Consider the following 12,136-nt stretch of genomic DNA (forward strand, 5'->3'; position numbering starts at 1 on the left):
GACTCTTCCTTATTTGAATCAACCAGAAATGCTAAGAGAATCCCAATTATTTCTAAATAAGGCTGGTGTTTGAGTTTCACTTCTATAAAACACTGGCACCATACTATCTAAACATTTAGTCTGGTTAATGTAAGGTATTTTTAATATTTGTGATTATTAAATTCTCCAGGGAACAGTGCCTGATCTTGAGCCAAGCAGTGATCTCAGTTACACCAGCAAGGCCCCTAATGTATTGCTCAATTTTGTTATGTGTTGCAAAGCTTTCTGACATCATTACATGTTGTCTCCAGTATTTGTCCAGAAGGTGGAGCTCTATGGTTTACTTTGTGCTCAGGGTTGAAAAATGAAACCAGTCTAGAAAGCTTCCAGTTGTTTCCCTTTGCAACAAATATTATACATTTCCCCTTCTCTTAGTTTCCACCTTTCAACCAAACAATAATGACGAAGAAAAAAAAACAGAAAGTGTTGCTTTTTAACTGAGGGAAATAAATGAGTAGAATTCACATCAATACATTTGAAATAACGGATTACTATGTCACAGAATAAAGATCAAGTTAATATGTGAAAAAGTAAGGGGGTTTTTTGTTTTAAAACGGGGGGGGGGCATACTTCTAAACCAGGCCAAGGATAAAAGTCACCATTGCCTCCACTGATAACTTTTAAAGATTAAGATACCTTAAACTGTAGCTGCATTTGTGAGCATTTAGGGCAGGTCCAGTCATAGAATATACAGAACAGCTGCACTGAATATCCAAAATGTAATAGCCAATCCTTGGATTCTTCTGTCCTGGGTGTGTCTCACAATAACAAGAATATCTTGGAGTTTGTTATTTGGCAGAAGAAAGGAAAGTAAGGGGTAACTGTGGTCTCAGAATATGAGTTTCTGGAAATCACAAGTGGGTAGAGTGCTTTTGCACTCAGGTTCCGCTTACTGGCTTCCCAAAGGTAGGGAAAATAGTCTTTAAGCTATTTTTTGGGAAATTCGCCAAAACATCAACATTTCCGATATGGGCTTCCATACGCCCGGGTTTTCCCAGACCTCCACCCCCCCCCCCAATTTTTGAAAATTCCCCCCAGATGCTATTTTTGGCAGCTATGTCCTGGAAATTCTGGACATATGGCAGCCCTACCAAAGGCAACTGGGTGGCCACTATGAGAACAGGATGCTTGGCCCAAACCAGCATCACTATTGCTTAATTTGCAAATGGCTTCCTATGAGGCATCCTCAAACAATATACAATATAATAGCATCTAACATCTAATATAATAACATCTAATCATGACATACAGTCAAACCTCAGTTCTGAACACCTCTGTTTTGGAACATTTCGGCTCCTGAATGCCGAAAACCCAGAAGTAACTGCTCCCATCTTCAAACGATTTTCAGAAGCTTGAACGTGCTACGCGGCTCCTGTTTTGAGTTTCCCTATTGTATTGAGGCTCCCGCTTTCAGTTTTCGGTTGTCAAACGGTCTTCCGGAACAGATTACATTCGACAACCAAGGTTTGACTGTGTACAACTGCATATATAGAAACAGCTTTTAGCAGTGGCGTGGCATAGGTTGCCAGCACCTGAGGCCATGCAGAGGGGGGCGTCTGCTTCACCCAGGAAATTCCAGCCACAGGGATAAGAAGAATCATTCCATTGTTTGGAGAGGTCACTTCCTGGTTCTCATAGAGAACATGTTTTCAATGGGCCCAACATCGGAAGAGCGCATCTGTATTGAGGCAGCACCAGGTGTTAAAAATTTGCACCCCTAGCAATTTTGCGCCCAGGGCAACTGCCGCTCCCCATGCTATGCCACTGGCTATTTGAGAATTATAAATATAACAAGCAATTTAAAACAGCAACAGCACATGCATATAATCTACTCAAATCCAAGAGAGATACCAACTGGGATAAATAGTCTAGAAGGCTTGTTGAAAGAGGAACAGATTGAGAACGTGCCAAAAAAGCAATAGAGATGGTGCCTGCCCAGTATGCAATAATAGGGCACTCGAAAGCCTACGTGTCACCACACTAGGTTCCAGAATCCTGAAAAGAACTGCCTGATCAGATGGTATCCGCAGGATGCGCTCTCCTGCAAAATGCAGGGATTGGTTGGGTATATGTAGAATGAGGCAGTCTTTCAGGTATCCCGGTATCCCAAGCTGTATAGAGCTTTCTACCCTGATACCAGCACCTTGAACCTAGCCCAGTAGCTAACTGGCAGCCAGTTCTTACGTTGTTATAAGTCACAATGTGTTGCCACCGGTAGCTTCTGCTATCAAACGTCTGGCTTACAGTGAATTCCATGAAAGCCGAGGGCACTGTGAGACTGCTCTTGACCCCCACAAAGCTCTGTGTAGATTGGCTTTCAGCACCATTTCATAAACTACTGTCTACAACCATTGTTTAAATAGAAATATGGAACCCAACCCATCAAAACCTAGGCTGCAGATGGAAGGTGTGCATAGCTATCTGCACTGCTTTCTCCTCAGCTTTTCGCATCAAGGTGTGTGGTGGAATGTGCATGCTTTCCCTATTCCTTTGTACCTTGCTGGGCAAGTTGAATTCCCACCTGTATCTGAAAGTACCTTTCTGTAAACTGCTGGAACAGTGAAATCCTGGTGGGCTACTGTGTGGGAATGTTCAGGGAGGCAGGAGAGAATATATTGTTTATTAATATCCTTCCTAACTTGCGCTAGCAAGTTCTATAACTTAGCAGAGTTTTACATTCCCCTTTTTAAACACACAGCAGATAGTTGGTAAATTCTCTTATATCCCTCTTAAAAGAATAAACACGTCACAATCTTGTGTAAAGTATATAAAAGAAGTTTACTCACATCAGTTCACAGTTGGATCCCTGAAGGCAGACTTAGTTACAAAGTATATACATGTGGATCTATCCCATATGGAGATAGTCCCAGTGTCCTCTGTTCTAACTAAAAGCTGCTTCTCCAATGACGAAGGAAGTAAAAAAAAAAAAGTCACATACAGTGGTACCTCGGGTTACATACGCTTCAGGTTACAGACGCTTCAGGTTACAGACTCCGCTAACCCAGAAATAGTACCTTGGGTTAAGAACTTTGTTTCAGGATGAGAACAGAAATTGTGCTCCAATGGCGCAGTGGCAGCAGTGGGAGGCCCCATTAGCTAAAGTGGTGCTTCAGTTTAAGAACAGTTTCAGGTTAAAAACGGACCTCCAGAACAAATTAAGTACTTAACCCAAGGTACCACTGTATCTGACTTATATAAATCTGGCCTTTTGGATTCTCTCCATTCTACACCCCTTCCTGTCTCTGGTTTACACCTTCCTGGCTCAACTGAGTTTAGGTCCCGAACCCTGGCTCAACTGAAGATACACCTGCGTAATTTGCTCTTCCTGACTCTGCCAGGGCTCAGCCAAGTGGTTGAGCTGATGCCGGTGTAATGCCGCATTCACACTGGCAATTTATTCTGTTTTCATGGCACCCCCCTGCTAGGTTCTGCATTCTATCTGATGTGAAAGCTACTTCGGGAACCACAGGGTAATCTAGTGCACATTTAGTGCTCACTGCTGTGCTATTTGCTTCCTGAAAATCTGCTCCCCCAAAATATGGAAACAAGTGCTAAACCCGTGCTGCAATTCTGGAAGTGGCTTTTACAGCATGTGACAGCTCTAATATAATATATGTGGAAAATAAGTTCAGAAAACAACATGAAGATGGCAAAAACTTCGATGTGAATGCAGCGCCTAAATCCCTCAGAAGGGGTGTCGGGAGCAGGACCAGAGAGAGAGGGCTTAGTCTGGATCCGAAGCCCATTCAGTTTGCTTAAGTGACTTGGCAACCCAGCACAGAACACCTTTTAAAAGGCTTGCCTTCCTCTGCCAGGCTTTGGCAGAAGAGCAGCAGCACCTTTGCTGCTGGAAAGGGTTTGGCGCTAGTGCAACTTTATGCTGCCTTCACTTATGTTTGCCTGCTTTACACCAGCTTCTTGCCCATAGGGTTGCTCCCTTCCCTTCTTGCTTGCCTAGATGGAGATTAGAGGGTGTGTATAAGTGCCCCTGGTCTTGCACACTGCAGGTGTGTGGCCCCGATGAGGATACAGCCCTCAAGCTGGAAAACGTTCCCTGCCCCTGGCCTGGGTAATGATAAAGAAGCCCTGGAAGCATGGTCACATCTGGTTTGAAAAAGGAGGGCAGCTCCTTTCCTCTGTCCTGATTCCAAACACACGCCTAACTATATTTTGAGACAGGGAAAACATCTTCAGATTAGTTTGGCTGGTGGATTTATTTTTCCTTAGGCTTTGAAGCATTGCTGCAGAAATTCCCTGCCTGTGCTTCGTTGAAGGTGCTTATTCTGTATTCTTCCGGAACTTCTGTCCTCATTCACTGCTTTCTGCAGACTATAATTTGTGGACTCAAGTGGCGGCATTCCTATATTACAGGGGATAGTTTATTAAGAATATTCAGAGGAGATTAAGGTGTGGTCTCAGTGTTTCTCAATCGCTTCGACTATATGCAACAGAGGAAAATAAATGTCATTTCTTTAAAACACAGGGTGGAATAGCAATTAATATGTGGGTGCACGAGGCACTGTCTTGATGCTAATATCGTGAAGTGATGGCAGATTTTCAAAACCAGCTTCTGGGCACAGAAAGCTTCTTTTGCACTTGGCCTCTTGGCTTAAACTAACAGCACAGTGTAATAAAATTAGAGATGAGTTCATAGCAGCAGTTCCAGCAGGTCATGCTGCCCTTCTTAAAAGAAGGAAACAATTATGCATGCTTCCTGCCCACAGATTTACTGGAATCTTGATGGTCACTATGCGAGCAAATCAGGCACCAGCCTGGGCAATGGTTGGCAGGTGCTCTGAGGCATGGGTTTGCCCTCATGTGCTCTTTGGCACAGAATGAAGCATAATTTTTCCTCTCACTTTTAATTGAAAATATTAAGTTTGTCTCTCATTTTGTGAAGACTTGAACAGCTTGGGTCTTATATATCTTAGGAAACTGCTTCTCTGGTATGTTTAATATTTATTTTTACCTTCTTTTTTTTGGGTACATAGACATTAAACAGAAAACAATTAATAATTTGTGCAAACATTAAAGCGCATAGCTTCGCTACTGATAGAGAGCACCCACAAAATAACAGTGGTACCCACACAGTTAAGAAAACCTTCCAAAATGAGATAGTGGTGGTCAGGTATGTGATGGTCAGAGTAGGCTCTTGATAATGTGTGGCAAATTAGAGTAGGTCCTTTCCAATTTGGGGAGTTTCTTCCAAACATTGAACAGAGCCCAGAGCTTGAGACGTGAACATTATAATTAATTATGTAGCACCGTTCTCTCTCCCAGTTGGTCTGAAAGGACTGAAATTAGATAAAATATTTGTTTTATGGGTACTTTAAAATTGTAAACTGCCTTGGGTGGCTTGCCAGAAATATGGTATATTATTCTTGTTGTCTGTCTCAAGAGAATTGAGTGCACCTCCAGGGGGATGATGTCAAACTGCTTGTGTTATCAGCACCAAAGTGACCTCCCAGGGGCGCAAGTCTAGGCAGTGTGCATGGATGTCCTGGGCTTCCAGATGACAAGACACCCACACCAATGCCCAGCCTCACTGATGTGGTCCAAAGGAAAGGAAAGCAATACGTTTGGCACCAGCTTAGCTGCAGGGGTCTAATGAAGGAGGCGTAAAAGGCACCACCAACCATCTTAGGGACTCCACTCCAGATTTGGAGTTTGCCCCTTAGCCTTTTCTTCTCCCTGCTCAATCTGCATCCCTCCCACTCTGGTAAGTGCCAGCAATGCGCCTGTGTTCAGAAGCCAGGAGAGCAGCGATGCTCCACCTACGCTGCCACACAGGCCACTTATGAATGCAAGCATAGCTCTACAATACGTGGGAAGCATGAAAGTGTTGCAAAACTGGAAGAGAAATCAGAGAACTAGTCAACCTCGCACGCTGAATACCATGTTCCCTAACAAAATTCCTCAATAAACCATGGGTCTCCAAAGTTCTTGGTTGGCACACAGACTCTTAAGCCTAACACACAAATGTCCTATAAGATGGACCTTATATTCAATATCTTTGCTATACAATAGTCTTCCTCTTTTCACACTGATCACTTCCTTTCTCTCCCTCCCCCACCCACTGTTCCCACCCACAGTCTTAAGTCATAAGGAGTACTTATTCTCCAATGCTTCTCAAAGGGCAGTGTCATACTAAATGATTGTTTACTCTTTAGATAGGAGCAAGTGCCCCTCTCTTGATATCCTAAAGCCTCAATATGCATATGCACACATCCATACCCACTGGAAATGACCTCCCAACTTCACTTTTAGCTATAGTGTTTATCACTTTTCATTCCTCCCTCTCCCAGGTATAATAGTTCTCCTGCACAGCAAAGAATGTTAATTAACCACCATATCACCCAAGTACACAAGTTAAAAATTCTCAACTCAAAAGTACAGGTTGTATTTGCCTTAAGTACAAAGTGGAGAGGCTGTAATGAACCAGAATGGCCTTTTAACAAAAAAAAAAAAAAGAAAACAAGGCATGAAAAAGTGTGAGTGGGTACTATTATTAGTCAAATAGCCTAGAATGTTTGGTTTTCAAGTCAGGCCTTCTAGCTCCCAAATCAAACAAACACGCACACACAACTGGTTAAAAGTAGGCTATATATCTCAAGCTCCCTTCAGACCTCACTAGAAAGTGTCTATTGCAGGCAGGGGTCCAACTTCAATTTTAAGAAGCAGCCCAATAGCCTACTTTGTTGGTATGTTAAAGAGAACTGTATTTGAGCTATGAAAAACGAATATTTGTTTTCTCATGAGCTTATTCTTCCTCTCATTTTATCGCTCTCATACCATCTTCTCAGCCTCTTTCCGCCTTCCATTTCTCTCACTAACAAATGTTACTTTACATGACATACGCAAAGGTCGAGACCCAATGTTCTACTTGTGCCTATTATTATGCATGTACTATACTTGTTTATACATTTTTTAAAACTTTTGGATGTACTATATAAGCCTAATAAAAACTCAATAATTAAAATAAACCATATGTTTTTTCTATGAAAAACTATTGTCCAGCCTGGGAAAGTAAGGTCAAGCATGACCTTTTCATATTTGGAAGAAGATGAACAGAATGCTCTTCTTTGGACAGACACTTGGGCTGAGTTCTGCAGAAGGTCTCTGATGCATAAAACAGATCTTGTATTCCTGATTTTGCTGGCCTTAATTAAAACCTCAGCTCAAAGGAACTCAGCATTGACTCTGAACTACTTCAGGTAATTAGTAAAAGAAATAAAAATAGAAAACAAGAGAGATGAGAGAAAATGTGCAGAAGGACTCTTATTACTGAGCAACTACAATCATCCTTTATTTAGGGATATCTGGGAGCCAGGAATTCCAAAGTATTATAGTATATTTATTTATTAAATGTATATACCAACCTTCATCCGAAGATCTCAGGGTAGTTCACAAAAAGTTTAACACCAAAGGGGACAGTATGTTTTATATGAGATGTGCAGAACTTTTCATCCTCCAGATGTTATTGAACTATAACTCCCATCATCCCTCACCATGTGTGTTGGTGCTGATGGGAGTTGTAGTTTAGCAACCATCTGGAGTGCCACATCTGCCTTACGTGGACCAGTTTGGTGATAATCCCAGGAAGGTAATCACCCAAGTATCAAATTGTCTGCCAGATTTTGTCTCATAATTGGGTACTGTATTCCAGGCACTTTTTATATTATTATTTTACATAGTACTTTTGTGAAGTTAACTTTCATAGAATCAAAGAATCATAGAGTTGGAAGAGACCACAAGGGCCATCGAGTCCAACCCCCTGCCAAGCAGGAAGCACCATCAGAGCACTCCTGACATATGGTTGTCAAGCCTCTGCTTAAAGACCTCCAAAGAAGTAGACTCCACCACACTCCTTGGCAGCAAATTCCACTGTCGAACAGCTCTTACTGTCAGGAAGTTCTTCCTAATGTTTAGGTGGAATCTTCTTTCTTGTAGTTTGGATCCATTGCTCCGTGTCCGCTTCTCTGGAGCAGCAGAAAACAACCTTTCTCCCTCCTCTATGTGACATCCTTTTATATATTTGAACATGGCTATCATATCACCCCTTAACCTCCTCTTCTCCAGGCTAAACATGCCCAGCTCCCTTAGCCGTTCCTCATAAGGCATCGTTTCCAGGCCTTTGACCATTTTGGTTGCCCTCCTCTGGACACGTTCCAGTTTGTCAGTGTCCTTCTTGAACTGTGGTGCCCAGAACTGGACACAGTACTCCAGGTGAGGTCTGACCAGAGCAGAATACAGTGGCACTATTACTTCCCTTGATCTAGATGCTATACTCCTATTGATGCAGCCCAGAATTGCATTGGCTTTTTTAGCTGCCGCGTCACACTGTTGGCTCATGTCAAGTTTGTGGTCAACCAAGACTCCTAGATCCTTTTCACATGTAGTGCTCTCAAGCCAGGTGTCACCCATCTTGTATTTGTGCCTCTCATTTTTTTTGCCCAAGTGCAATACTTTACATTTCTCCCTGTTAAAATTCATCTTGTTTGTTTTGGCCCAGTTCTCTAATCTGTCAAGGTCGTTTTGAAGTGTGATCCTGTCCTCTGGGGTGTTAGCCACCCCTCCCAGTTTGGTGTCATCTGCAAATTTGATCAGGATTTCTTTATCTTGATTTCTCCTTCTTATTTATCACTGTCCTATACATATCTGGAACTATAAGAAATGAAAGAAATAAAGGATAAATGAAAATTTCCTCATATGGAAGGCACTCTAGCTTACCATATCAAACAGCAACACTAATGCTTAAAATATTTTTGTAGCACTTAAAGTATTCATTTAATTAAAGTTCACATTTACATAAAACTTCAGAATATTCAAAGTATGTGGAAATGTTGGATATCCCAGCCTTCATGCTCAACAGTCAGGGTTGTAAACCAACAACATATGGGTCACAGGTTAGCTACTCCTGGTTTAAGACAAGAGGAAGATGACATTTTTCAAAAAGGGTTCTACGGATCTTTGCATTGCTTTAACATGAGCAATATCCTGGTCTTGCCATAGTTTGGTGTTCTGTTGAGTAACTTGTTCTGAACCAGATGTATGTGATTTATTGAATTTCAAAATAGTTTGGTGGTTGAAACATATCAAAGTTTTAAAAAGGCTCCTCAGCTTTTGGTTCCAAAAGGTTGCTTAAATGGTCTTCACGCTCTTGTGGCCTAGATAGCTCAGTTGGCTAGAGCATGGTGCTGAATACAGAAAGTTTACAGGTTCAATCCCCGTAAGGAAAAGCTGAATATTCCTGCATAGCAGGGAGTTGGACTAGATGATCCTCAGGGTCCCTTCTAACAACATGGCTCTATGTGTGTGAAATATACTCAGAGTCGCAAAGTGATTTCATGCTCTTTATTCAGCTCATAGTGGTGAGGAGGAATGAATGAAAGTCCCCTCAAAGTATCTGCTTTATATACATTATTTACACAATGGGCTGCACATGATTGGCTAATTCCGGAATTCTACTGTAAGCCAATCAGGTTGTGGATTCACTTCTATCTGGAGCATGATTGGGTAGTTCCTGCCAACCAATCATACTGCTGCATTGTTCTAGGACCAATCAGACTGCTGCATTCTGAATCCTATTCTTCTAGGACCAATCAGACTGCTGCCTTTTGGATCCTATTGTTCTAGGACCAATCAGACTGCTGCAGTTTGGATCCTATTCAACTCAGTACATAACACCGTGTGTTTTTTGTAGAGCATGAGACTCTTAATTTCAGGGTGGAGCCCCATGTTGGGCGAAAGATTCCTGCATTGTAGGGGGTTGGGCTAGATGATCCTCACATTCCCTTCCAACACTACAAATCTATGAAATAATCGAACACAGTTGCATCTTACTGCTTTAATTGCGTTTACAATGCATGTTTGCATGCACACTGGATATTCAAACTGTTTATATGCCAGTTACCTATATGGCACCTAACAATGTCTACTCAGAAGTAAAGCCTACTGAATTTAACCCTTGCCCTAGTCCAAATCAGTGGGTGGGTAGGTAAGACTGTAGCTTTAATTGCAATAACCTGTGGATAAAAACAATATAAGAAATGAAAGAAGCAATTAAAAATCAATACTGTATGAATATTTAATATGATGGAAGCGGCCTCGTCTGTCTTGAGTAACAAATCTAGACACACTGCAGGCCACCTGAATGAATCCAAAGACCACGGTTTGGAAACCCCTGTTATAAAGTATTGTTTCTGATTTTACCCTATGGCTTGTGGTTTATCATCTATTGTAAATTACTTAAGAGACCTGTTTTCAGTCAGCGACTAACAATTCATTATTAACAGTAATAGTAATGATGATATGAGAATGGTTTATATAGGTTTATCGTCTTAACTCAGCAAGACAGAAAAGCTGCCTGCTTTGGAAAGTGTGACAGCCTTTAAGGTACCAGAAACTCAGACAAGAAGGAAAACCAACTCAGATAAACTGTTTTTCCATCCTTCATTCGCTTCTGCGGGGTCTCCTTTTTTTCGCTCGTGCGTAAATGCATTCCCCATAATTTGAGAATGGAACAGTCCACTGCTCCCGCTCCCTAGAACCCCCTTCTTTATCTGTGAATGGTACAATCCAGTTCCTTGCCAAATCCAGACAGTGATTAACGCCCGTCGCCGCCACCCGCTGGTGCCGGGAGTTGCGAAATTTGATTGGCTGGCAGATTGCTAACTGTACTCCAGTGCCATTGGTCTATGCCTCTCTCGACTCCTCCCCTGCTGGATCTGCTATTGGTCATCGGACCTCAGCAAGCGCTTTCCCTTCTCCCACCCCTCCGAGGTCATTTAAGTTTATGAAAGAAATAAATAAATAAAGGGAGAAATAGAAATGCGTAGAAAAGGGGAGGGGTGTGTGTGGAGGCCTCGCAACCTAACCTGCTAGGCGGCGTGAAGAGACGCGTTTTTAGCCAATCATTGGTCACCCTGGCAGTCAGCCCGGACAAATAAAACACAAGTTATTAAGCAGGTCAGCCTTAACCATACGTATACTCTCCAATGATAAGCATCGGTGGCGCTTGATCGACAGGCGTCAAGACCAATACACCGGGGACAAAGCGGATTTGTTTTTCCTCAGAGCCGGAGCTCCTCCAATGGGGAGGGCAGCAAATTAAAGGCGGATGGAAAGAGGCGGACTGCATGGCTGTTTGTAGACGCGAGGCTCCTGTGGGAGTGGCACGGCTGTCAACTAATGGGGGATATGAGCGGGGATGGCGGGGCGGGACTAAGAGCCAATGAGAGACTCGCCTGAGGGGAGGGTGGTGGCCGTCCCTACATTAAAGTGTTGAATTGGCGTGGGAGGCTGACAGAAGATGAGAGAGGTACCCTCGCTTCCGGGGTCAGTGGGGGGTGAGGAGGTGTGGCTAGCTTCGGCTCCGCCCTCTCGAGGGGTTGCGAGAGGGGAGATGCTTTTGGCGGGAGGGGGGAGTTGAAGTGGGGGGGAGGAAAGGGAGGCAAAAGTTCTCTCAGGAGAAAAAAATAGGGCACGCGCAAAAAATAAATAAAATAAATAAAAAGTTTGGCGGCGTCCGAGGGACGGGAGCCGGTCTACTCGGAAGTAAGCCCCACTGTGCTCAATGGGCTTACTCGCGTGTAAGAGTGCCCGCCGCCCCTCCGAGTGTCTCCATTCGGAAGGGAGTAGAGCCCGGGGCTTGTAAACTCTCAAATAGAAGTGCCTGCGAGAACCCGCACTTAGGTGGGAAGCAAGGCCGGCGAAATCGAGGAGACGTCTCCTAGGATTACGCCTTGAATGAAGGCTGCAACCCGGTGCGCACTTTCTTCCCGCTCCTCTCAGTAAAGCTCTCAGGGCGACTTACTTCCGAGTAAACCCGCACACACACAAAATAACCTCCCTCCAGTGAGATTTTATTGTGGCGTAAGCTTTATTTCTGAGGCGCGAAGTATTATTTTCATTTGATATAAATAATAAGTCGCGCTGAAAGACACATGCGCGGGTACGGAGAAAATTAAATTGTGAAATGCAGGGATAAAAGCGAGCTCGGACCCCAGCGAACTTTTGCCAGAATTCCCACCATCTATTATTATTATTATTATTATTATTAGTGTGTTGCTGTTACTCAGTCTCCTTCGATCTAGCA

The 12,136-nt window shown here is 43.1% G+C and overlaps 1 protein-coding gene across 2 annotated transcripts in view; it reads left to right on the top strand.

Moving 5' to 3' along the window:
- Positions 1–11,264: 11,264 nt before the first annotated feature.
- Positions 11,265–12,136, top strand: part of ZBTB20 (zinc finger and BTB domain containing 20) — a 484,288-nt gene continuing 483,416 nt past the window's right edge. For both annotated transcript variants that reach the window (XM_053386091.1, XM_053386092.1), the window contains exon 1: positions 11,265–11,359. The gene's annotated coding sequence lies outside the window, so the exon portion shown is untranslated. The remainder of the gene's footprint in view (positions 11,360–12,136) is intronic.

This window comes from Podarcis raffonei, chromosome 4 (assembly GCF_027172205.1).
Source record: "Podarcis raffonei isolate rPodRaf1 chromosome 4, rPodRaf1.pri, whole genome shotgun sequence".
NCBI classification, from domain to species: Eukaryota; Metazoa; Chordata; class Lepidosauria; order Squamata; family Lacertidae; genus Podarcis; species Podarcis raffonei.